The sequence below is a fragment of the Stenella coeruleoalba genome (assembly GCF_951394435.1).
Source record: "Stenella coeruleoalba genome assembly, chromosome: 21".
Classification (NCBI taxonomy): domain Eukaryota; kingdom Metazoa; phylum Chordata; class Mammalia; order Artiodactyla; family Delphinidae; genus Stenella; species Stenella coeruleoalba.
In genome coordinates, this window is record NC_137167.1 from 23,509,273 (window position 1) to 23,535,237 (window position 25,965).

Below are 25,965 nucleotides of genomic sequence, written 5' to 3' on the forward strand. Positions count from 1 at the left end.
GTGCATTTCTCTCCCTGGCTGGCCGCGATCTGTTACGTCTGCACCTTTTCTTTTTCAGAATCTCCCTTTCTCATCGCTGCGTCCAGCAACGCCCACCCTCCATCTCACAGAATGTAGTTGCATTTTAAGCCAACACCCCTTAAAATCTTACACATGTCTTTTCTTTTTAAGAACAAAATAATACACTTAAGAACATACCAATTTAACCAAATAGGCTTAATTGTGGGGCTGTCACAGCGGTGTGTATTTGGTAGAATTTTGTGTTCTCGTTTCACCGTATTCAGAGAGGATGAGTGAGAGACTTTATGTTCCTTTAAGTCATAATTTACAAGGCAGTTTTACAAATGTTTTCTCACTGGCCCCTTAAGAATCTCTCAGAGGCTTAGACAAGTTGGTATTTCACAGAAGAGGGAGAGTGACTGTCCGTGATCCTGCAGCTGATGTGGAGAGAGAAGGCCTTCTGGTCTAAGACCTGTGCACTTTGACTCCACCTCACACTAAATTCAGGTCCTTTTTTCTCTTTTTTTATGAACATATATCCCCATATCTCCTCCCTCTTACGTCTCCCTCCCTCCCTCCCTCCCTATCCCACCCCTCTAGGTGGTCACAAAGCACCAAGCTGATCTCCCTGCGGCTGCTTCCCACCAGCTATCTGTTTTACATTTGGTAGTGTATATATGTCCATGCCACTCCCTCACTTTGTCCCAGCTGACCCCTCCCCCTCCCCGTGCCCTCAAGTCCATTCTGTACGTCTGCGTCTTTATTCCTGTCCTGCCCCTAGGTTCCTTTTTATCCACAGGGCGACTGACTTCTCCTGTGGACCAGGGCGCTATGATGAAAGAACACCTCACCCTCCTTCCCTTGTTCACACAGTACGCCAAGAGTTCTGGGCAGTGCCCACCGCTTCGCTGGCTATCGTCTGACAGGGCCGGGGAGGGTCTCTGAAGGCTCCTCTGTTCCCTGGAGCCTGGGAGATGGAGCTCACCCTCCCTTCCTGCAGCTCCGTAGGCTCTACTTTGCAGGTTAGGAGCATCCATTCACACCGACTGCAGGAGGGATCACCAGGTCAGTGCACTTCGGAGCCTGGCCTCCAGAAAGCTTCTCCTTTCCTCGCTGCTGCCAGAAAGGAAAGAAGGAACCTTCAATCCAACCTCTCTAGCCAGGGATCCTCTTGTAGGTAAGAGATGCGGTCTGATAGTGTATGACCTTCTGCTGGTTTTGCCCATGTTAAGTGAGACCTCATGGAACAAAGAGCCATGCAAAGAGCTGGAGAAGAACATTCTAGGAAGAGAGAACAGGAACTAGAAAGCCCTGAGGAGAGAATGAACAGGGTGAGTTTTAGAAACGGGAAGGAGACCAGTGTGACGAAAGCGGGGTTCAGCAAACTTTTCTTGCAAAGGGCCAACTAGTAAATATTTTAAGCTTTTAGGCCAGTCGGTCTTGGTTGCAGTTACCCTGCTGTTGTAGCACAGAAGCTGCCCTGGACAATACATACACGGATGAGCATGGCTCTGTTCCAATAAAACCGTATTTGTGGACACTGTTAATTGAATTGCCTATCATTTTCACATGTCACAATAGAGTGTTCTTCTTTTGATTTTTTTCCCAACCGTTTAAAAATGTAAAAACCATTCTCAGCTCAGGAGCTGTACAAAAACAGGCAGTCGGCTGGGTTTTGCCCGTGTGCTGTCATTTGCTGACCCCAGGGCTAAAGCATGGGGAGTGAGTGGGAGAAAGATTAGTCCCAGACAGAGTGAGAGAGAACGAGGTGGGCGCAGGCCAGACCCCATGCAGGGGTTTTGTAGGCCATGGAAGCAGAGAGGATTTTATTCTAATTGCCGTGGGGAATGCCTGAGGGGCTTTAGGCAGGAGTGTGACGTGGTATATTTTAATAACACTCTGGTGCATCTGAGTCTAGAGTGGACCGCCAGGAGACAAAAGTAGAAGCAGAGATACCAGTAATTTTTAGGAGCCTTCCCCATCAGACCAGGAAGAGATGACAAAATCCTGGAATGGGAACTAGATCCCCAACCTCACAGGGAGTGGCCTACCGGGGGGATAGGTGTTTAAGCGGAGCACCTGCTGCATAGCATGTTCTCAGTAAATGTACGTTCCCTACACTTTCCTTCCTTCTTTGGTGATAAAAAGGCTGGAATATGGGTTTGGTCCAAATCTCTCACCACTCTCAGAAAAATGAGTCATTCTACTAAAAATAAGTCAGATAATATCATGAAAAGTGAGTGGACAGACACTTAAGTTTTGTTAATGACTCTGTGATAGGTTACGTGTGTGTGTGTGTGTGTGTGTGTGTGTGTATTCATATTTTTGTTGAGCCACATGGAATAGCTAAAATTTTCTACTGATTAAGGTTTATCGAGATCACTGGCCTTATTGGTGCTCTGAAAATACATTTAGTTTTAATCTATTTAGTTGTCCTCATTAAAAGTATTAATATGTAAATCAAACCATCATGCTGTATGCCTTAAATTTATATAATGATGTATGTCAATTATTTCTCAATAAAACTGGAAAAAAGAATTAGTATATTGAAAAGGTTTTTAAAAATTATCCTTAAGTACCGAGAGAAAAAAACAAACTTGATCCTTTTGCCAGAATTAACAAAAACCAACCTTTATACACCATTCCATGTTCTCCCAATCTCTTAATCTTAGCTGACATTGAATCAGCATAAAAATGTAAGAAACACCAAAGTCACGAATTTGCCTGATATTGGCAAATTATCAACTTGGAAAAGGGGGATGAATCACCCTGGATCCCATATGGGACCACATAAGACCACGAGGTTGAGATGAGGTGTGATAAAAATCTAACCAACCCAGAATCTGGGCATGAAGTAGGCAGTTGTAGGGTTAAAGATTTTAGACCTATTTGATTTTATGTACTTAGAAAGGTAGAGGTGGTTAATCAGTAGTTATTAATATTGTATTAACAGCAAAGCATACATATGACCGTAGTTCTTGGCCCAGGACGGCTCTGGGGAGAATCCTTCCTCGCCTCTTCCAGTTTCCCGTGGTTCCGAGCATTCCTTGGCTTCTGCAGCTGCATCCCTGTAGTCTCGCCTTTGTCCTCACGTGGATTTGTCCTCTGTGGGTGTGTCTTCTTCTCTTCTTTTATAAGGACACTTGTCTTTGGATTGAGGGCCCACCAGGATGGTCCAGAATGATCTCATTTCCAGATCCTTAACTGATGACAAGTCTGCTGTCATCTTTATTTATTTTTTATTTTTTTTGCGTTATGCGGGCCTCTCACTGTTGTGGCCTCTCCCGTTGCAGAGCACAGGCTCCAGACGCGCAGGCTCAGCGGCCATGGCTCACGGGCCCAGCCGCTCTGCGGCACGTGGGATCTTCCCGGACGGGGGCACGAACCCATGTCCCCTGCATCGGCAGGCGGACTCTCAACCACTGCGCCACCAGGGAAGCCCTGTCATCTTTATTTTTGTTCCTTTTTATATAATACCTTTTTCTTCTCTGGCTGCTCTTAAGATTTTTCTCTTTATCATGTGTTTTCAGAAATTCGGTTATGATTTGCCTGTGTTTTATTGTTTGTTTGATTGATTGTCTTGCTTAAGGTTTGTTGAGCTTCTTGCATCTATGGGATTCATCAGACTTGGAAAATATTTGGTCATTATTTCCTCAAAGATGTTTTTCTGGCCTCCCCCCACTCCTCTCTTCTCTTTCTGGGATTTCAGTTAAATACATGTGTGTCAGATTGCTTCGCATTGCCCCAAAGGATCACTCAGTCTTTATTTTCATTTTCTTTCAGTCTTTTTTTTTTTTTATCTCTGTGCTTCATTGTGGATAGATTGTATTGCTATCACTTCATATTCCCTGGTCTTTTGTGCCTAATCTGCTGCTATTCCTATCCAGTGAATTTTTTTGAAATAAACTTTTATTTGAGAAGAGTCTTAGATTTACAGAAAAACTGCAAAGATAGTACAGAGTTCCTGTATACTCCTCACCCAGTTTCCCTTATTGCTAACATTTTACATTACTGTGACACATTTGTTACAGCTAATGAACCAACGTTGGTATATTACTATTAACTAAAGTCCATACTTTATTCAGATTTCCTTAGTTTTTACCTAATGTCCTTTTTCACCTCTAGGATGCCACATTACATGTAGTTATCATGCCTCCTTAGGCTTCGCTAGGTTGTGACAGTTTCTCATACTTTTTTGTTTTGGATGCCTTTGAGAGTTTTGAGGAGGTATTTTGCAGAATGACCCTCAGTTTGGGTTGGTCTGATGTTTTCCTCATGGTTAGACTGAGTATATTAGTTTTTTTTTTTTGCTGTGGTAATAAATTACTACAAACTCAGTGGCTTAAACAATACAACACAAATATATTACTTACAATTCTGTAGGTCAGAAGTCCGACGTGAGTCTCACTGGGTCAAAATCAAAGTGTCAGAGGGCTGCATTCCTCTCCGGAAGTTCTGGGGGATTGTGTGTCCTTGTCTTAGCTTCTAGAGGCCATCTACAACCCCTTGGCTGGGGGTCCCTTCCTCCTTCTACAAACCGAGCAACTCTCTCTGACCTTCCATCTCTGACCTGCTACCATCGTCACATCTCTCTCTGTCTCTGGCGACAGGACAGTAAAAGGTCTCCACTTTTAAGGACTCATGTGATTAGACTGGGTTCACCCAGATAATCCAGGGAATCTCTGGATCTCAAGGTCCCTATCCTTAATCTCATCTGCAAAGTCTCTTTTCCCATAAGGTAATATATTCTGGGGTTTAGAATATGGACATTTTGGGAGCCATTATTCTGCCTACCACATTGTAGTTATGGATTTTTGATACAAAGGCCACTGAGTCATTTTCATTACATCATATTAAGGGTTCATGCTACCAACATGATTTATCACTGATGATGTTAACTTTGATCACTTGGGTGAGGTAGTTTCTCAGGTTTCTCCACTATGAAGTTATCTTTGCCTCTATTTCCATACTGGTCTCTTTGGAAGGAATTCACTAGGCGCATCCCACACTTAAGGGATTAGAATTATGCTCTGCCTCCTTGAGGGAGTAGGACCTACATAAAATTATTTGAAATTTTTCTATATGCATATTTGCATTTATTTATTTATTATCATTGATTTTTATTAGTATGGACTCATCAATATTTATTTTATACTTTGAGTTATAATCCAATACTTTTTCTTTCTTTTTTTTTTTTTTTTTTTGTTCAAACTCTCTCAGCATAGGTCTTTCATTTGGCTCCTTTGTTCCTTTGACAATGCCTCCATCATTTTGTTTTTTTGAGAACTTTCTTGCTTTCTGTATATTCTCTGCCCCAGCTCTAGAATCTCATTTCTCCAAGAAGCCCTGGTTTCTTTTATTGGAGAATGGATTTAGAAACCAAGATCTGGTTCTGCATTCATCCAGTTAAACTTTCAGATGGTGTACTTTTTATCTTAGAATTTTCATTTATTTCTTTTTGATATCTTCCTTTTCTTTTTCTCATTAGGTTCATATTTTCCTTTAAATATGTGTTCACAATTATAAGATCTTTAAAAAAATCTTTGTCTTCTACTTCCATCATATCTGGCTTTTATTTGTATCTATTCCTATTGCTTTTTTTTTCTTGATTATGGGTCATGTTTTCTTACTTCTTGGCATGTTTAGTAATTTTTTATTAGATTTTAGACATTGTGTATTTTATGTTGCTGAATGTCTGAATTCTTGTTTGCTTGATTTTTCATTTTTAATGAGTTTTTGGATTTGTTTAGGCAAATAGTTTTACTCGCATTTCAGCTTTATCCCTTCAAGACCTGATTTTAATTTTTCTAAGACATATGGAAAGTAGCCCCGCTCCAGCGTTTGTTCAGCCCTACCAGAGAGGCATAAATGGCTTGGCATCTCCATTCTGCCTGTGGGGAATTTGATCAATTCCAAGGTCTGTGTAAACTCTGGGAATATTTCGTTTACCATGCCCCAGTCATTCTTTGTCCAGCCTTTTGGAGTTCTGGTTTCCACATGCCTAGTCCAGAACTCAGCAAACGCTAGAGGGGACCGTACAAATTTCTGGAGCTCTTTTTCTGTGTAACTACGTCTTTTTGGGAACTCTGCCTCTCAACTTCCATCTGTCTAAGCTTCTCTGATGTCTGATCTTTGTTTCCTCAGTTTCTTCCCTGCTTCTATTTGGGTCCCCCCATCCCTGCAGCTGCAGCATGGAAATCACCTCCAACAGAAAGCCCAGGGCTCACTTCATCTGATTCCCTTTTCTCAAGGATCATTGTCCTGTGCTGCCTGAAAAACTGTTGTTTCATATGTTTTGTCCAGTTTTCTAGTTGTTCACTGAAGGTTCCAGTCTTGGGTGTTCAAGTCTAGTCCTTATTACTCTTTCATGGCCAAACTATCCCTTCCTTTCTTTTTTTTTTTTTTCCTTCCTTTCTTGTGATGATGTCTTGATATAGATCTTCACATCATATCTTCATTTACATATTGAGTTAGACATTGGGGTGCCTTTTAAATTTGGCAAATCATGTCCCTCAAAATTTCCTGAGGAATTTTCTTATGCCTCTACTAATTTCCTGTCCACGGTTATCTCAGTTCTCATCTTCTAAAATTTGTACTAGATACTGGATCTCTTGCAGTGAGTATCCATTTTTTATTATTTTTTCCTATTGTCCATTTCTTTATTATTTTATTATGCTTTATATTGAGATTTACTTGACTTTATCTTCCAGTTATTCTATAGAATTAAAAAAATGTTCCATCATATTTTTAATTTCTAGGAAACCTTTTGTATTCTCTAATTGTTCCTTTTAATATCATTTTTTTCTTCTTTTGTAGATGTAATATCTTCTCTCACATCTTTAATGACATTAACATTTTTTGACATTTTCTTTCCTGCACCATCTTTGTTTCCTCTGAGTTCTTTATTCTGTTTTTTTTTTATCATGGTTATATTAGAGTGTCTCTTGGCCCTTGAGTGTTCACTCTTAAAAGTAAGGCACGAAAAAGCTCACCTGACCAGAAGCTCAGCATACATGTGTTGGTCTTATACACTGGTGGTCTTCACTGAGGCAGATCGGGGGACCAGTTGTTGTTTTTACCGAGGCCCTGCAAATATCACTGTTTACAAGTATTTTCTCTGGGGTAGCACCCTCCAGTCTCCTCTCTTGGAATTTTATTCTGGGTGTTGGTGTTCTGGGTCCGAGCAGTAGAAAAGAAATGGAGATCTCACTCTTCCACACACAGACTCCCTCAATTCTCTTGCTTCAGATGGAATTCCACCTCTGCTCACCTCAGAGTCTGGAGGGAGAAGAGAGGTCAACAAACTGCTTGGGAACTGGGTGGGGGTGGAGAACTGGAGGGATCAATTTAATCCTGCTGCCCCCTGCCCAGTTTTTCCCATTCCTGTGCTTTTCTGGGTTCTGTATGGAAAAAGTAGCTCACTTCTCAACTCCCTTTGCAGCCACTAAGGTTCGACCTTCCTTCTCTCTGCTTAGTCTTTGATATTCATCTTTCCAAATTCTCTCTCCATGTACTGTGGGCACAGACATCTCCTAGTTTCCGAATGATGGATATGCATTTCTGTTACCTGTTTTCCTTGATGTTTCTTGGTGAATTGTGAGAGAAGGTGGTTGGGTGGGTATGTCTTTATTCTGTCATTATGAAACCAGAGTCTCCCACATTTTTGTAGCAGAAAACAGCACTCTTATAATTCCTTTATTTTTGTTTCATTAAAGCCTAAACTTGGAGATAAATTAAATTTTAATCTAATCTGAGCTTTATACTGGCTAACAGGAAGAAATGAAGTATATAGAAAAAGGGTTAGAGGTCATCAAACATCTAGATAAAGCACTAGCTTAGTGCACAGGTGTTTTGCCTACGTGACCACAAGCTAAACATCTGAGCATTAGATTTTTTCTTCTTCAGTTTTCACCAGCTGTCTGGTATCATGGAATCATCATAGCCATGTAATTAAAGTAACTTGTGAGCGGAATGCTGATTTAACAAATAACTTGAGGCTACTCTTCTGTACATGCTGAACGTAGCCATGGACAGAACCACTACATTACATCAGCCCGTCCGCTGATACACGCCCTAACCTAAGAGCGCCCAAGGAATTCACATCTGCAGGCACTCATCTGGTGACTGTCACCTTTCGCTTTCATTCCATGGAATCAGTTAAAGTATCCCAAGAAAATAGTTCTCAGCCTATAGTTTTAGAGGCCAAAGAGCTGCCTTAGCGATCTTCTTAAATGCACATATTTCTTCCACATGTTGGATGTAGGAGTCTTTCTGCCCCCATATCCACTTTTTAACTGAAAAAACTAGTTTCCTAACTATACCAATATATTTAATGTATAATTCAACAAAATCCCTTTGGCCTAAACACAGAACTGGCGTGGACTGTAGGACCAGATGAATTTGTTAGATGGGTGTTCTGTGTGGGATGAGAGGACGTTTTAAAGTCTGAAAGCTTCTGTGAAGGATTTTTAAAGCTGGCTATTAAGTATACACACACACACAAATCTATTTTTAATTTCTCATTTATTTATTTATTGTGTGAACATTTTTTTTATTTTAATTTTTTTTATTGGGGTATAGTTGTTTTAATTGCTTATTTATTTTTACCCTATTCTTTAAGGTACAGCTCAAATCCCACTACCTGCAGGAAGCCTGAGCCGTTCTTTGGTATCCTTACTACGCTTCGTTGTTTACCACGTGGAATCATTTATCTTTGTGCTTGACTGATGAAGGTGTCATGCTGATGTAATGGGCACCTATCACTCGGTGAATCATCCTCAGAATAGGTACAGAGAAAACTGGACTAAGGTCCCTACTTGTCCTGAGGCCACTGAACTGATATCATGGACATACCAGTAATGTTGAACAGAAACGCACACAGCACCTTCTCAAAGCGTACTCAGGGGGCCAGACTCCAGCAGCTGCTTGTTTCCCTCCGGTGAATGCATCCAGCCTGCCTGGAGGGGAGGCCGTGTTGGTTCTGTAAGATGCTGTAGGAGAATCCATCAGGGTGAAGCAGAGAACCCTTAACAAGAGCAGGGCTCAGGCTGGCATGAGAGCAACAGCCTTCATTCCCCCAGCTTTACACTTCAGGAAACTCCTCCTTACCTTTCAGGTAGCAGATATACACAGAAAGGGCCACGACGGGCCTTTCCCATAGGGAAAGCAGGAGGCCCTTATAGGGAAGTGAAATGCCAGCCTGCTTAAAAGTGTCTCCATCGTGGGTCTATTAGGTGGCTCTGGGTTAAAGCACTCTTACCAGAAGGGCCCTGAAGTGACATAAACATAGTGGACACTCAAGAAGAGTCTATTGGGCTTCCCTGGTGGCGCAGTGGTTGGGAGTCCGCCTGCTGACGCAGGGGACGCAGGTTTGTGCCCCGGTCCGGGAAGATCCCACATGCCGCGGAGTGGCTGGGCCCGTGAGCCATGGCCACTGAGCCTGCGCGTCCAGAGCCTGTGCTCCGCAGCGGGAGAGGCCACAACAGTGAGAGGCCTGCGTACCGCAAAAAAAAAAAAAAAAAAAAGAAAAGTCTATTGATAATTATCAAGGGCAGTTTCTCTCTCTTTTTCTCTCCTTCTCTCTCTCTGACACACATATAATACCAAGCAAAACAGAAATCAGAAATCAAAGTGACTTTAATCTTTCTCTTTAATCTGCTCTGTATTTCCAAATTTTCATTTTGTTTTAAAATTAGCATCTTTTTCCTCAGTACAAAAATAAATAAAGAAAAAAATTAGTAGCTCACCTGTCCTTAAGGTGACCATTATTAACAGCTTCATATCTGCACCTTTATCCTTTCGAATTCAAACTTTTTTGGGGGTGTCCACTGTTGTCTTTGCAAAAAGGAGATCAAAATAGGAACCTTTCTTTTCATCTCGATCTTCATTCTTTATAATACATCCTGGTCCCCTGTCCAGAACAACAGATATTCTTAATTTGTTCTTTTTTATTGGTGCATAACATCCCACAGAATGGATCAACCCCAGTTTATTCAATCATTCAGTTATCAACATTCAAGTTCTTTCTGATTTTGTCACTACAGAGAAGTCTGTATTGCTCTAATATTCTTCTATAATCATGTATTATTTATATTAGAAAATATCATTTAGACTATAAAAATAGAGAATTACTATAAAGTCAAGAAACAGATGCTGAATGAACAGATAAATGAATGTATTAAAATGTTACCTGGGAGTGGGGCCACATGCCATTTCTACCTTGAAATAATCATCTTTGCACTGTGGGCCCTGACTCCCAACGTGGACTGCAAATGCCTCAAGATCAGGAAGCAGGCCTCTTTCTTCCTCATCGCCTCCAAACTGCTGAGCACGGTCCTGCGGAGGGTGGGCAGCCGCAGGCCCACATAACGCACTGAACCCTCATAGTGTCTTTTGAAAACAGCTGTCTAGATTTCAGAATGCAAGTTTCCCACGTGTACGATGTTATAAAATGGTGTATTCCCGGGCCAGCCCACAAACTCTTATTTTAACCCATAATGAAGGAAAACTATATACTTTTACCATCATGGTTTCTTATTATTTCTGTGGGAAAAATGTTCTGAATTGAGTTTCTGCATGCAGAGACTCCTCCTCTACTGTGTGTGTGTGTGTGTGTGTGTGTGTGTGTGTGTGTGTGTGTGTGTATGTGTGTGTGAGAGACAGAGACAGAGACAGAGACAGAGACATCCTACCCTTTACTGCCTTCCAATGAGTTGTTTTCTCTCCCTTCTGCCAATCCTGTTATATGTGGAAGTTGAGCAAGTAAAATAGGAAATATGATGACTAAATGTGGAAGTGCCAGAAAGAAGAAAGGCAAAAAAAGAAAAAATTTAACATAAAATTTTGATAATTTGCTTAGAGTCTTCATTCATGTTTGAGATCTAAGAATTTGAATTTGATTGCTAAGAATATAGTAATATTCTTGCATACAAATGAAATGAAACTACAAGTAGAAGAGATTCTGTAGTTGTTATAGATTTCTCCTAAGTCAAACTTTTTCAAACGGCATATTTAAAACATGATGTGAATCAAAGCAAAAGCTTATTTAAATATTAATAATGATTATGGAATGTATCACTTATTAATAGCCATTGATCTGGACACACGTTAGTTTGTTTTTATATGTTCCTTTGGAGAGTCCTGTTTGGAGAGTCATTAAAAATGAATATTTTGATAAAATTAAAAACTGGGAGAAACTATATAGCATTTGTAGGAAAAAATTATCTTCTACACAGAGATTTAAAAATTCTTATAAGAATGTAGTGTAAAATATAAGATGTATTAACCAGTGCTTTGTTTTTTGAAGTCCCAAGGATAAAACTAGCTAAAACTTACAAGTCGGGCTTCCCTGGTGGTGCAGTGGTTAAGAATCCGCTTGCCAATGCAGGGGACACAGGTTCAAGCCCTGGTCCAGGAAGATCCCACGTGCCATGAGCAACTAAGCCTGTGCGCCACAACTACTGAGCCTGTGCTCTAGAACCCGCGAGCCACAACTACTGAAGCCCGCACACCTAGAGGCCGTGCTCCGCAACAAGAGAAGCCACCGCGATGAGAAGCCCACGCACTGCAACGAAGACCCAACGCAGCCAAAAATAAAATAAATTAATTTTAAAAAAAACTTATAAGTCCTTTACATAAAAATCATAAGCATATCAAGAAATAATTTTCTGAAATCACCTATAAAAATATATTAAAATGTTTACATTAATAAAAGGAAAATCTATTCTTAAAAATGTTAATTTTTCAAAAGGAAAAAAAATCACCCATAGTTCCATCCCTCAAAGACAACCACTATTAATGTTTTGATGTAGTTCCTTTTCACCTTACTTATATGAACATCTTTAGGGTGACCTTACTGTACATATAAAACTTTGTTTTCCTTTTACCCTCAATGGAGCATACATTTCCTGCTATCTTACTTAAGTTCATCATAAGCAGAAATACCAGTAAGAGTGTATATGTGGTAAAATATTTGTAAGCATTGTGGAAAATGACAGGGCTAGGGTAGTGTTCCTCTAATTTCTCAATGAGGGAAAAGGCTTGGTCAAAAGTGTCATATAAACATGGCATCAACCACATACATTGTGAAACGAGTCGTCATGAATCTGTTGGTTCTGCATCCCTGAAAAGATGAAAAGTTCTCATCAAGGTAGGAAATAAAAACAAGGAAATATGGAGACAACCTGAGCAACTCAAAGTGAGGGTGAACCTACAATGCTGGCCCCTTCGCAGAGGCTGGCTCCGCCCAGCCACCCAGCGTGAACTCACCCATCAACCCTCCCTCGGGCGTCTGTTCCTGGGTCTGCGTATTTCTTTCTCTCCTTCAGTCTTAAGGTTCTTCACTTATGGTTTGTCGTGTTTTCTTTCTTATCTCCAGTTATAGGAAAATGAAGCAAAACAAACTGCCAGTAGTATTGGTGGCTTTGATCTTTTTTCCATGTTTTTTATAAAGCGACAGAACCTTTTCCCCAAATGAAATCTTACGCAGAACCTCAATATGTAAAACAGGAAAGAAAGTGATATTTTTTTTTTGGCTGTCCGGAAAGAAGTGGTGCTAAAAACCCAGCATCCACAGCTGGACATTGACAAAATATATGGTGGGCTGTTTAAACCAACATTTGCTTTCAAATTACAAAACATCCAAGGCAAATCGTGAAGTTTTACTTACGCCGATTGTTCTGCCAACAAAAATTCAGTTTTGTGGAAACTATTTATTACACACAAGGGGTTTCTGATGGAAAAGAAATTTGAAAATTTTTAGAAATCAAAAAAAGAAATACATTTGAAACCATTAAATTTTGGAATGAATGTTGATTTTGTGGTGACACAATCTCTGAAAATTATCATCATTCACTCAAAACAGGAAAATAGCATGTGCCTGGAATCCACAGTTGAATATATCTTCCTTTTTTTTAAGGGAAGTTTTTATGGGGATAGGGTAAAAAGAATGAAGTAAAAATTTACTTCATTTATTTGTGGAGATGAAAATCAGACAGAAAGTTAAAGGGAAAGAAATACCTTAGGAATGCCAAAAAGAAATGAAAAAGAATTAAACTGTTTCAAAATATCCCCAATGCATTGTTTCCTCAACAAATTCATCATGTAATGAACTGAGAGGTCAGTGCAAGAACAGTTACAAATTCTTCTGAGAAATACACAAATTAAGAAATCCTTGCATTTCATTGATGTTGAGGAGACAGTTGGGAAATTTATAGCATGACCTTTTAAAACCCAGAACCCTTTTAAAACACAGAACCCTTCAAAATCTTCCCATTGATCTTAGAATAAAATCCAAAGTCCTTGATCTGGCCTCTGCCCACCTGCCTGTGTCCTTCTTACCCTCATTCAGAACTCTTAAGTCACATTCACCTTCTTTTGGTTTCCAGAATATGCCAGACCCTTTTGCTTTTCATGGCCTTTGTGTTCAGTCTTCCCCCTGGCTCGGGGCTTCATCACACAATTGATATCAGTTACGTGTTGAAGTGTGTCCCCCTCAAAATTCATATAGTGAGATCCTAATCCCCCAATACCTCAGATTGTCTTTGCAAATGTAATGAATTAAGATGAGATCGTATTGGAGTATGGTGGGCCCCTAATCCAATAAGACTAGTGTCCCTGGAAAACGGGGAAATTTGGATACAGACACACATCCAGGGAGAACACCACGTGAAGATGAAGGGAGAGATGGAGTGATGCTGCTACCAGCCAAAGAATGCCCAGGATTGCTGGCCAACACCAGAAGCCAGGAGGCAAGGAACAGATCCTTCCCCCATAACCCTCAGAAGGAGCCAACCCTGTGGACACCTTGATCTGGGACTTCCAGCTTCCAGAACTGGGAGGCAATGCGTTTCTGTTACTTCCGCCACCTGGCTTGTGGTACTGTGTTATGGCAGGCCCAGGAAACGAATACAGTCTCCTCTCCTCCAAGTTTTGGCTTAAATGTCATTTTCTCCTTGAGAAACCTTCCTTGACCACCTAGATCCCCCAGTATTTTCTATCCAAAGTTGTGTTTGTTTCCCTCAGAACACGGATACAAATCTTTAACTATTTTCTTGGTTTGTTTGCCTGTCTGTTGACATCACCCCCACTAGAATGTAAGCTCCAGGAGAGCAGGGGTTGGTCTTGCCATGTTCTTACCTGAGGAGCACGGCTAGGAAATGTCTTGGAGTTGCATCCAGGAGAAGGAGGCAGCGCCGAGAGGTGTACGTGCACCTTTTGGATGTAGTGGAGATGAAACTTTCTGAGGAAGTAGTATTTAAAAATACTGTCAATCCTTTGTTTTCTGACTCTTCTGTCTTTCTGATTGGCAAACTTCCAAACATTTTCCAATAGGATAAGGTGTGTTATTCAAAATGCTCAGAAGTTTTGGGACAAAGAGAACAGACTGAACATCATCAAGGTTCACATGCTGTGAATGAGCTTATAGGGAAATGGTGGAAGCTGTAACAAAACTTCTTCAAATATTCAGATTCAGTGAATTATGTGGTTTGCTGAATTTATGTTACAAACTGGAAATTTATTTTTAAAAAATTTTTAAATTTTATTTATTTTTGGCTGCGTTGGGTCTTCATTGCTGTGCACGGGCTTTCTCTAGTTGTGGCGAGCAGGGGCTACTCTTCATTGCGGTTCGCGGGCTTCTCATTGCAGTGGCTTCTCTTGTGGAGCACAGGTTCTAGATGCGCGGGCTTCAGTAGTTGTGGCATGCGGGCTCAGTAGTTGTGGTTCGTGGGCTCTAGAGCGCAGGCTCAGTAGTTGTGGTGCACAGGCTTAGTTGCTCCGGGGCATGTGGGATCTTCCCGGACCAGGGCTCGAACCTGTGTCCCCTGCCTTGGCAGGTGGATTCTTAACCACTGCGCCACCAGCAAAGTCCCTAAAATATTTTTAATACTTGAAACTATTATAGTAATTTTTTCTAAAGAACCTCAAGGCAAGGCTATAGGCACTTTTTCCCTCTGACTTTAAAAGCACTACTTTATAGTTTATTACCTTAGAGAAATAATGAATATTTCAAATCCATTTGGGATGAGACAGAGAAATTATAGCAAAAAAAATTTTTTTTGAAGTTTTCAAAGTTGAAAGCCTTCCTTTTGGACGAGAAAAATTCACTCATCTCTCTCTCCCTCTCTGCCCCCATACACACACACACACACACACACACACACACACACACAATCATCTTGGCACTTTTAAAGAGTATTTCTTCCCTTACGTCATCAAAAGAACAGGACAAAATTAATATTTGTTACTAAGGATTGGGCAATATATTGCTCAATTTAAATTCATTATTTTCAGAGAATAATTGCAACAAAATGCACCTCATTTTAGAGTTTCTAGCAAAATGGAAGAAACTGTTACATGAGGTAATAGATAAGAATTTATCCAACTTGATGCCTATGGTCCCTGAACTTTGATTGATGGCTTTTTCAACATCTTTGCAGTTCTACTGTTTCAACTGCAATCTAATGTGGCTGTATATTTATTCAGTGTGGACTTCACAATGATATTCTTTGCTTTGTATTGGCCAACTGCTCTGGCAAGTGTGGAACACTCATTTTCCATGATTTTATAACCTCTGCTAAATTACAGCAGCATGGAAGAGAGCCTTGGTGGCCAGGACCGAAGTGGTACCAGAGATACTGTGGGGAAAATTAGGGCATCAACTGACAGACTGATGAGGGGGGCACTGATTTAATCTCAGCTATAAATACTTAACCCTTTAGTGAGCATGCCATCATATTCTACATTCATAACTTTAATGTACAGTTGTAAAGACTGCGATTATAGATGGAGGTGACGTCCGAGTCATTACTAGGATGATACAATGGAAATTAACATTCCAATTTACTAGACTGTAAGAAAACTTCTTGAAAGGCAGAGATTTTCATTTGTTTTGTTCACGAGAAAAGTTCTTGGACATTCAATAAATGATTATTGCTTGACTCAATAAATGATTCAATAAATTATTATTACTTGACTCAATAAAGGATTATTGCTTGAATAATTATTTTATCAAACTATTCTCATTTATCAGAAAAATAAATTAAAAACCCATTTGAGAGGGGCTAACCTTGAATGTATCTTTAAGCTTCAATCATGGAGAGGTCAATTGCTGCATGGCCAAGTAACCAGTCCTTTCTCGACTCCCTTGAAAAGAAATGAGTTCTGATGCATCCAGGTAGACGGTCCTAGGATGTCCATCCTGCAGGTGAAACATAAACATGCCTCACTCAGGAGCTCACTCTAGTTTCAATATACTACACTGCTCAAACAACATCTGTTGCTTTAGATCAGGTGTTTGGTCAGATTTCTTTGGTATGGCCAAGGTTGTTTTTTCCAGAAACTTTCAAAAAGGTTATATTTTGCTATACTGATCCGTTTTCCACAGAGATTTATGACTGTATGCATCTCATCAAAGGGCTAAAATATTTCTTGATGATGTATATCAATACACAGTGGATTTGGGGGTCAGATTTACATGTCTTCCAGCGCATAAGAACAGAATGAAATTCAGTCTACGTTTTATGAGTTTAGGGGCCTGGAAATTGGAAACATACCCATGTCCAGGGAGCTCCAGGGGCTCAGGAAAGGTGGGAGTTGGTGATGCCTCCCAGTTTCCTGGCTGGTTAATGAAGTGACAAATACAAGATGGTGGGGAAAGATGTTATGAGTTTAGATTTGGACATAACTAATTTGTTGTACCCGAGGAACATCTAGAATAAATGCATCCAGAGCTTAGAAATTATAGATTATGGAGTTATCACCAAATAGTGATTATCTGAAGCTTTGGATGTGGGTGAGAGCGCTCAAAGAGAAAGCATGTAGAATGAGAAAATAGGAGGGGTGAGGACAGAATATCTAGAAACACCATAATTTAGGAGGCTGGCAGCAGAAGGGGAGCCAGCCGAGAAATAAAACAGGAGAAGGTTGTCACATAGGCATCAGGCAGTATGATGGGAATTATTAAATGATACAGAGACGCTGAGCAGATGAGGACTGGAAATGGCCCTTGAGAAAACTTACTAGAGGGACTTCCCCGGCGGTCCAGTGGGTAAGACTCCGTGCTTCCACTGCAGGGGGCACAGGTTCGACTCCTGGTCAGGGAACTAAGAGCCCTGCATGCTGCGTGGTGGAGCCAAAAAAAAAAAAAATTGCTAGAAGGAAATACATAAAAATATCATCAGGTCTATTCCTTACTGGTAAGATTGCAGGTGTCATATTTTCTTTTCAACTTTTCTGTACTTCCTGCATTCTGCACAATAGATATCGATTACATTTATATTAAAAATACTCTGATAAAGTCTAAAATATGTTTTGAGAACCCAGGGCAAGGAACTATTAATTCCCAAGTAGTCGAGTGCCTCTGTGCTGGACACCATGCTAAGGATAAAACAACGAACAAGAGGATGGCTCTGTTGTTTTACCAAAAGGAATGGAAGCTGGGTTGACAAGGGAGGGGTGTAGAGCTTGTGGGGCACAGTAGCAAGAGATGGGGCTGGAAAGGAAGTTTGGTGCCAGATTATAACGGGCTTTTTATGTCTTGTCAAATAATACGGACTTTATTCTGAAGGCTGTGGGGAGATTTTTGAGGGGTGGAGTTTGGATTGCAATCGTGCTTCACCTGAAGTTGATTTTCTGCTTAACCCGGCTGTTAACCTGGATGAGCCCTAGTTCAGAAGCCCAGTTCTGAGGCCACTGCCATAGCTGAATAAAGGCGATCCAAAGGGGATGGAGGAGGGGCCAGGCCCAGAGAGATTTGGGATCAGCATCAACGGGTCAGTAGGATACTACCGATTGGATGTGTGTTGGGGGGAAGGAAAACATTAAGGACTACTGGGTTTTTAACTTGGGCCCATGGGTGGTAAAGAGGGACAACTGTCCTACAGAGTTTGTATACAGTTACTCTAATCACCTATAATAGTCATTGCTTTACGAAATAAGAAAGTGGCTGGCTGGGTCAAACAGTATTCTATGAGGGGATAAGAAATAATGGTGCATGGGAAATCTATTTTTGAGACCACGGCCACAAAACAGAAGCATAAACCCTCAGCTGTCTCCTCACCAAAAGCATTGAGATACTTTTCTTTTTCCAGTCCATAGAACTGAATACTTCTGTGACAAAGAGGGTGTTGGAGCTATGTTTTTAGAAAAGTGTTTACATATATGTAGCTCTGGCCTCTCAGGAAGGGACTTTCTGTGTCGGGGAGAGAAGTTTGGGAGAAGGCCAATGAAACTGCATGTGGGAGAAGAAACAGGTATAACCAGGTGAGAATCTATACTTTAAAACAAGGGACCCCAGAAACGGCAGGTCCCAAGTGAACTGTACTAGTTTGAGCTAACACACCTTGAAGGTGACGGGTGCTGCCCCTGTATTCTTGCATTCTCTCACTCATCCTCATTTCAAGGCATTGAATACTGAGGCGTTAGGTTAAGCAGCTTGACTGGGGATGCCCAGCGAGTAAGTTAAAGAGGCCAGATTTGAACCTAGCTGCATGTACTACAGTATAAAACCGCTCTCCCGGACCAGCCACATTAAGACATCTTTCAGGAAAATTAGCTCTCACCCCTGCCCATCTCATCCTGCAGGGAGGGAACTTCCGTTGCACACTCAGTCTGGGAGGACGCTGCTGGTGACTTACTAGGGGAAGGCCTTCCTTTTCGCCCCCAGACAGAGCTCCAGGCGGTGTCCCTGATGACAGCTGCCCTTCAAATGGTTACACACTCAGCTACTGATAAGGGTTCAAATAAAGTTAAGGATGCGTTATTGGCCCAGTTACTGCACTAGTATCTAAGTAATGCTCTCTCGTCAGTTAATTGCTCCTTGTATTCCTTGGAAGTGGGCAGTGTTACAAAGTGAATTTTTATTCACTCAGAAAACAGGCTCTAAACACGGCTGACACCTGCCCCACCAACTGCATGTCAAGAGCTTTGCCTCCCCGACACGCCCTCCTCCTCCCTCCTTCCCTACCTTCAGGTGACCCTTAGGATGGAGAGTCAGGTAGGTACCTGCGGTCCCCTCCTACCGCCGCCAGCTTACGGCCGGAACCCAAGCTCGCGCCCAGTACCCCACCCCCCGGACCCCTACTCGCGTGTGAGCGCCCGGGTGTGCGAGCAGCAGACTCACGCGCAGCTGCTTGTTGCTCCCGCTGCCGCGACGTGGGTAAGTGAAAATGAAATTGACTTTTCTGAGAAATGATGAAAGCGGCGCTGCCTGCCAATGAACAGCGGCGGCGAACTTCCGCACCTCCAGGCCGGGCAGCTCGCGCCCTCCCTCCGCCTCCACCTCCCAGTTGCACAAGCTTGAAACAAACACTGGGGAGGAAGGGCGGAGGGAGGAGGGCGGAGGGGGGAGCGAGCGAGGGACGGAGGGAGGGAGGGAGCGAGGCACCGGGAGGGCGGGGGGTGGGGGGATTTCCAGCCTCAGCGCTTCGCAGTTTCCTCTCCTTGTTTTGCTTTCGATCTGGACTGTTCTCAGGCAAGCCGGGGAGTAACTTTTAGTTTTGTTCCTGCGATTATTCAACTGACGGGCTTTCATTTCCATTTCACACATCCTAGCAACACTTAAGCCTTGCGGAATTGTATTGATAGCGTGAAAAAGCACACTGAGAGGTAACATTTTTCAAATAATAGTTGTGACTGTGCGTGTGTGTTTTTCTCGAGGGCATGTTTATGAGGACTGGAGGGGATATGTGTGTGCGCGCGTCCTGATGGTTTGACACGATGTTTTGCAGACGGAAAATGCTGAGGTTCATAAATATTAATACTGATTTTTGGAGGAACAGTCGGCGCTGTTATGGATCATCTGATTTTAGGGGAAGCAGGTTCTGCTGCTGTTGCTGCTGCTACTGGGGCTGCTGAGGCTGCGAGGAGGAGGAGGAGGAGGTTGGTGGAGGTTTAATTTCACTTTTGGATTTGCAGATGCGGAGAGGTGGCTCCATGGACACAGACCTGCTCTGTGTGATTCTGCGCCCCAGGTGGTGTGGGGGGGGTGCAGGTCCGCTGGAGTCGGGCCTCCTTTTCAAACAAAATTCTCGCGTGCATGTGTGTGCGTGTGTATGTTTACGGAGGCCGTCGCCACCAGGTCCGAAGGAGGGGAGCGGGTCCTTCTCCTTGCCCGCTGGCGGTGCCTCTCTCCAGGCAGCCTCTGGCGTAAATAGGCAGGAACCCGCAGTCCACCCTCAGCCTGCGCCCCGCGCCCGGGCCGGGAGAGGCGCCTCCCGCCGCGGCCAGAGGAAACTTGATGGGGCGCCCGGCGGCGGTCCCGGGGCTCGCCCGCCCGCCGGGCTCGGGGAAGAGTCGCGGGCGTCGGGTGCCAGCGGCCGGGGCCGGCGGGCGGGCTTGGAGCGGGGCTGCGCGCGGGGCCTGGCCGGCGCGCCCGGCTTCCTGGGGGCTGGGCCGCTGCCGCCACCGCCCGGGAGGCACGCCGCGTCCTCCTTACCGCCGGCCAGCGCCCGGCCTGGCCCTGGGGCTTTGTCACTGCACTTGTCCCGGCGCGCGGGGGGCTCGGGCGGCGCGTCCCGGGAGGGCGCCGCGCCCAGGGGTCAGCGGCCCGGCCGCGGCCTAGCGCCGGGCGCCTCCGGGTCCCCGCGGGCGCCCCCGGGCCGTACTCGCGCGCTGGGCCTGACCCGCCTTGGCTACGGAGCGGGCGAGGTGGGGGCGGGGAGCCTCCGGGGACCGAGCGGCGCCCTGCTGGCAGGCCCGGGGCCGGCGTCCCCTGGGGGTCCCGGGGCGCCGGCGGCGGCGGGGTGGGGACGGGAGTGCCCGCCCCGCGCCCTCCGACCCCGCTCGGGGCGCCGAGTGGCATTCGCCCGCCGGCCGAACGTGGTTGGTGCAAAGCCGCGGCAGCCACTTCCTTTCCGCCTCGCGGGCCGGGCTCGCCCACCGAGCGATGCCAGTCGTGGCCGATCGTGGCGCCCGCCCGCTCGGGGCGCTACGGCCTGGAAGCCGGCCCCCGAGAGGGCTCGGGCTGCCTTTCCAAGTTCAGAGGGTTTCAGGATGCAGCTCATCCCCCTCCTGGGACGCGCCGGCATCTCTGTTTGGGCCCCAGGTGTGGCTGCGTGGGCCGCCCTCACCCCCTTACCCCTTTAGAGGGGGAGAAGCGGAAAGGAGGCTGGCAGCCCGAGCCGGGCGCAGAAACAGCCTTCCGGGCACCAGGCGAGGCGCCGAGGTCAGTCGGTGTAGGCAGCACCGCTGGTCATCGCTGTGAATGTGACCCCTGGCACTAGCAGTCGAGGTTGCCACATGCGAGCGGCGTGGCTTTCAGTCGTTTTTGCCCCCAGAGTATAGTGTTTGGAACTTGGGGACATTTTACCTGCTCCCTCCCTCTTCAGCCTCCTCCCTGCAGTGTGGGCAACGGGTAGTGCGCCCTGTCCTTGGTTAAGAAAACGCAGAAGCTTCCTCCTTGAGGAGAAGTGCTGGCATTTGCCTTCTTCCACCGGCCTCCCAGTTGCTGTGACTCGGTCTGCTTTTGATGAATGGCGAGGGAGGGTGAAGGATAGTTACATTTCCTGTTGTGGATTTTCAGGAATCACCAAGGTTGCTGTCAAGCCTGCATTCATTTATTAGTTTCAGACCGACTGCAGATAACATTGGGATTTAGCAGCCTGCGCTTTTTGGTGCTTAGGGGCAGGTGCAGACAGGGGCCTGGTGACAGACCGAATGGGAAAGGTGGATGGTCTTGATGTTAGGCAGATGCACGCTCCTTGCCACGACTTGGAGGGGGACCCCTGTTTAACTTCATGCACACAGATTCAGGATTTTCTAGTTTTCTCACCCGCCCCCCCCCAATCAGGGTGAAATCCTGGAAAAACTTGTGTTTTCTAAGGAAAGTTCAGCAGATGGAATATTTAGGACTTAACCTGGTAATTTTAAGGGGTAACCTTGAAAAATCTATTGATCGATGGGGCAGAGTCCAGAATTTCACTGTAATTAGTGAATGATTATAATTTATAACTTAGCCTGTTGTGTAAGAAGTTAGATTTTGGCCTCTTAGATCCGGGTTCTTGTCTGTTATGATTCGTAACTGATTCTTAATATTAAACATTTACATACTTTATTCTCAATGAGTCGGGTTTTTTTTTTCTTTTGACCTTCAAAAGTTAGAGATAACTCTGCATATTTCAGACTTACTTACCTGTAAAAATGTCATCCTAATCAAAAGTAAGCATTTGTGGTTAAATTGGAAGCCAATTATGGCAAACAAAAGTCCTGACAGCTCAGTGAACCATGACCCAACTTTTCTCTTCCTCGACTTTCCCACTTTATTAGGCAAATATTCAGTATACCAAAGCTAGTTAAACACGTTTAAACCTAGTAGTGGAAAATTTGAAACTTTGGATGTTTAACATTTGGATGTTTGACATGCATCGATTTTCTCTTGTTTCCAAGGACACTGTACTTTTATTCTTAGTATTATGGCATATAAGCTTCCTTGTTTTTAGAGCATTTTTACACAGTTTCCTTTTGATAGAGAACAGACCACTGAACTCTAAATGGGGTATCTGGGACATGGTTCTATTATGTTCTTTATACCAAAAAAGGCTTAAAGCAGATAAGGGAGTTTATTCATTTAATAACTATTCCTAGAACATTCACTATGCCCCAGACACAGTGCTACGTTCTGTCGGTTCAACTGGGAACAGGAAGACAGTTTCTTTACCCTCTGGGGAGATTGCATTCTAGTTGGTGAGCTGACAATACCCAGCTAAGAAATAAAGACAGTAATTACCTTTAGGGGTGAGTGCTATGGAAGGTGATAATAATACTTAACTGTATATCTGATAGGGTTGCTTTTGGGAACAAATGAGATACTGTTATGAAAGAAGGTTGCATAAGTTATAGCACTCTACAAATGTGTAAGGCATTCACTTTCAGAATTTTATCAGATTATTCTTAACTTGAAAAGCCAGGGAATCATGACTGTGGATTAAGCACTGACTTTCTCTTATAGAATTTTCAGCAAGAAGGGATTTTACTTGTTCTGAGAGAAAATAATAATGGTAAGAAATTAAACACAGCATAACTATTTTATGTAAAGCATTAAAGTATTTAACAGTGACATAAGATACTGTCAGTGAGTTTTTTTTCTGTCAGAAGATAGATGGTGTCCATGGAGACCAAATGATATGGAAATAAAAATGATTGGACCAATGTATTTTCCGTCTTCATATCAAGAAAAAACCTTCCCAAGCTCACTTTGCTGTAGTCTGAATTTTCTTCATCATTGCTGAAGACTCTTCAATTCATTATCTGTTATTAATTGTATGCCCTTAACTGATTTTAGTTTTTGCTGTAACATCTTTAAAGGGACTCAGTGAACTTGCATTTATTGAATGCTTACTATGTACCTAACACTATATATGTGAAAATGATATGTGACAGCATATGTGAAAATAAATATAATAGATAATATATATTTACAAGAGATAAAATATATAAAGTGGTATATAAAAATAACATAAATTGCTGTGAAGTAGTTATTGTTAACAATAAAATCAGTTCTTCTTTTGGTCTGTATGGGACCCCTTCTCACACAAGGGTAGGAAGTTAGGGCTTTCTGTCCCTGTTGGCCCCATTCGTGCCCTACTTTTGGCCTGAGTCTGATCAGTATTTGGTTGTAATGTCTGCCCAAGGCAGGGTCAAGCAGTGGCCCTCACGGTGGAGGGGTGCTGGTGGGCTTGGGAGTGACGAGATTTGATTAAATGTTGATTTTTTTCAGCAAAGAATGGTAAGTTATCTATAGGGTCCAGATTGAAACCTGAAGTCAGTATTTTATATAAAATACCAAGAGAAATACACAGGCAGGAAGTCAACGTCCACAGGCACCTGAGGCTGGGCTCTGACCCGTCCAGAGGACGCACAGTCACCAGCGTTTTGCCTTGAGAGAGCCTTTTAAAATGATTTCCCCTCTCCCCAGCTCCATCTTATGACAGATGGTCTCTGAAACAGATTGTGTGTAGTTAGGAAGACTTCATATGCCCATTTTTATTACTTAGAAACACGTTAGACTTGCAGTCAGAACTCCTGGTTGACTTGAGAGAGCCAGCATCAGCAAATCTAGTTGATCTAATTCCAGCCCAAAGTAGAGAAACTTGACGTTGTAGGCAACCTGGGCAGCCGTTTCTTAGATAAGCTGTTAGACCTACTGGGCCTTCTGAGGTCCTAAAACTAGTTACCACCTTCCCACTCCCATCAGTAACTTTGAGTTCTACTGGGGATCCAGGGACCCCATGATATGAACCATTGCAGTAACTCAGGCGATTATTTTGTTCAATGAACGCAAACACTGAGTCCTTATTTCATTTATTTATTAAATATTTGTTGACAGACAGCTATGTACAAGGCTCTGGGTAGTGGGAGGTGCATGAACTCAAGAGTCCAGAGGCCCAGAGTTGACTCAGCTCTTTCATTAACTCTCCAGTCACTTCTCCTTTCTGGACCTTAGTTTTCACATCTATAAAATGGGGCTGCATGGTTCTGTCATCTTCGAGGGACGGGACTTATGTGTGTATCGGAATCATGGAGAGGAGGGGGCTTTTAGAAACCACACAGAACCTTCAGACTTGAGACCGTCTGCAGCCCCCTCTTCTCTTTGTCTCTCCCCCGACCCCGTAGTAAGCCTCTCACGTTCACCAGTGTATCCTGGATCCCTGTCACTCAGGTATGTGGGCCAGAGCAAAGGCAGAGAACCACTGAGTCAAGCATCTCTCCCCAGGGCCAAACCTTTTCATTGTTTCATTGAGGCCAGGCTATGCAGGAAAACAAGCAGATGGAACTTGTTCTCCACCTTTTAGGCAGTGCTTTGAATAGAGAATCTGTGATCCCTCCCTGTTGGCTCTGCCCATGTTGACCTTGCTTGTCATACAAAAATGGGATTCGCGGTACAGTTGTGATACTTTGAATTTTCCATTCTGAACAAGCACGAAGGACTTTGTTTCACGAGTGTGTCGCTCTCTAGGAAGGCCACAGAGTCATGGGTTTGTTTTTTGTTTGTTTCTGTTTTGGCTTATAGTCCCCTTTATCAATTTAGTATTCAGCTTCGATAAGCAAGAAAGAACAAGAGGCAAAGCAAAAAATGTCTCCGTATGTCCCGTGCCCTGTGTGCATGCCTTGTAGCCCCATGTTTATGAGAAACAGAAGGCTGTGCTTTTCTTTCTGGTGATGGATTCTAAGCATTTTTATATCAAGGGCAAGACCAATTTAGTTCAACAAAATATCTTACTTCAGGGTTTTGTGTGATAAAAGCCTATCCAGGTTTTTTTTTTCACGTCTTTATGGGAGTATAATTGCTTTAAAATGTTGTGTTAGTTTCTGCTGTACAACAAAGTGAATCAGCTATATGTATACATCTATCCCCCTATCCCCTCCCTCTTGAGACTCCCTCCCACCCTCCCTATCCCATCCCTCTAGGTGGTCACAAAGCACCGAGCTGATCTCCCTGTGCTATGTGGCTGCTTCCCACTAGCCATCTATTTTACATTTGGTAGTGTATATATGTCCGTGCCACTCTCTCACTTTGTCCCAGCTTCCCCTTCCTCCCCTGTGTCCTCAAGTCTGTTCTCTACGTCTGCGTCTTTATTCCTGCCCTGCCAGTTGGTTAATCGGTACAATTTTTTTAGATTCCATATATATGCGTTAGCATATGGTATTGGTTTTTCTCTTTCTGACTTACTCCCCTCTGTATGACAGACTCTAGATCCATCCACCTCACTACAGATAACTCAATTTTGTTTCTCTTCATGGCTGAGTAATATTCCATTGTATATATGTGCCACATCTCCTTTATCCATTCATCTGTCGATGGACATTTAGGTTGCTGCCATGTCCTGGCTATTGTAAATAGAGCTGCAATGAACATTGTGGTGCATGACTCCTTTTGAATGATGGTTTTCTCAGGGTATATGCCCAGTAGTGGGATTGCTGGCTCATATGATAGCTCTAATTTTAGTGTTTTAAGGAACCTCCATACTG

General features: G+C 43.4%; 1 protein-coding gene and 2 long non-coding RNA genes across 4 annotated transcripts in view; 2 read left to right on the forward strand and 1 right to left on the reverse strand.

The window, feature by feature from the left end:
• LOC307179702 overlaps positions 1-8,725 on the forward strand; it is a 36,954-nt gene extending 28,229 nt beyond the window's left edge. The window contains exons 3-4 of the long non-coding RNA XR_013825521.1: positions 1,023-1,177; positions 8,621-8,725. This is a non-coding gene — a long non-coding RNA (uncharacterized lncRNA). The remainder of the gene's footprint in view (positions 1-1,022; positions 1,178-8,620) is intronic.
• LOC307179701 lies at positions 8,342-19,242 on the reverse strand. The gene is made up of 6 exons (XR_013825520.1): positions 19,121-19,242; positions 18,561-18,725; positions 17,020-17,118; positions 16,067-16,198; positions 9,747-9,910; positions 8,342-9,493 (listed from the first exon to the last, which is right to left on the reverse strand). It is a non-coding gene; the product is annotated as an uncharacterized lncRNA (long non-coding RNA).
• A 212-nt stretch (positions 19,243-19,454) lies between these two features.
• The window catches only part of IRF2 (interferon regulatory factor 2), an 84,588-nt gene continuing 78,077 nt past the window's right edge, over positions 19,455-25,965 (forward strand). The window contains exons 1-2 of one of the 2 annotated variants that reach the window (XM_079908923.1): positions 19,455-19,605; positions 19,728-19,878. The gene's annotated coding sequence lies outside the window, so the exon portion shown is untranslated. The remainder of the gene's footprint in view (positions 19,606-19,727; positions 19,879-25,965) is intronic. The other variant, XM_079908922.1, reaches the window with a different exon arrangement.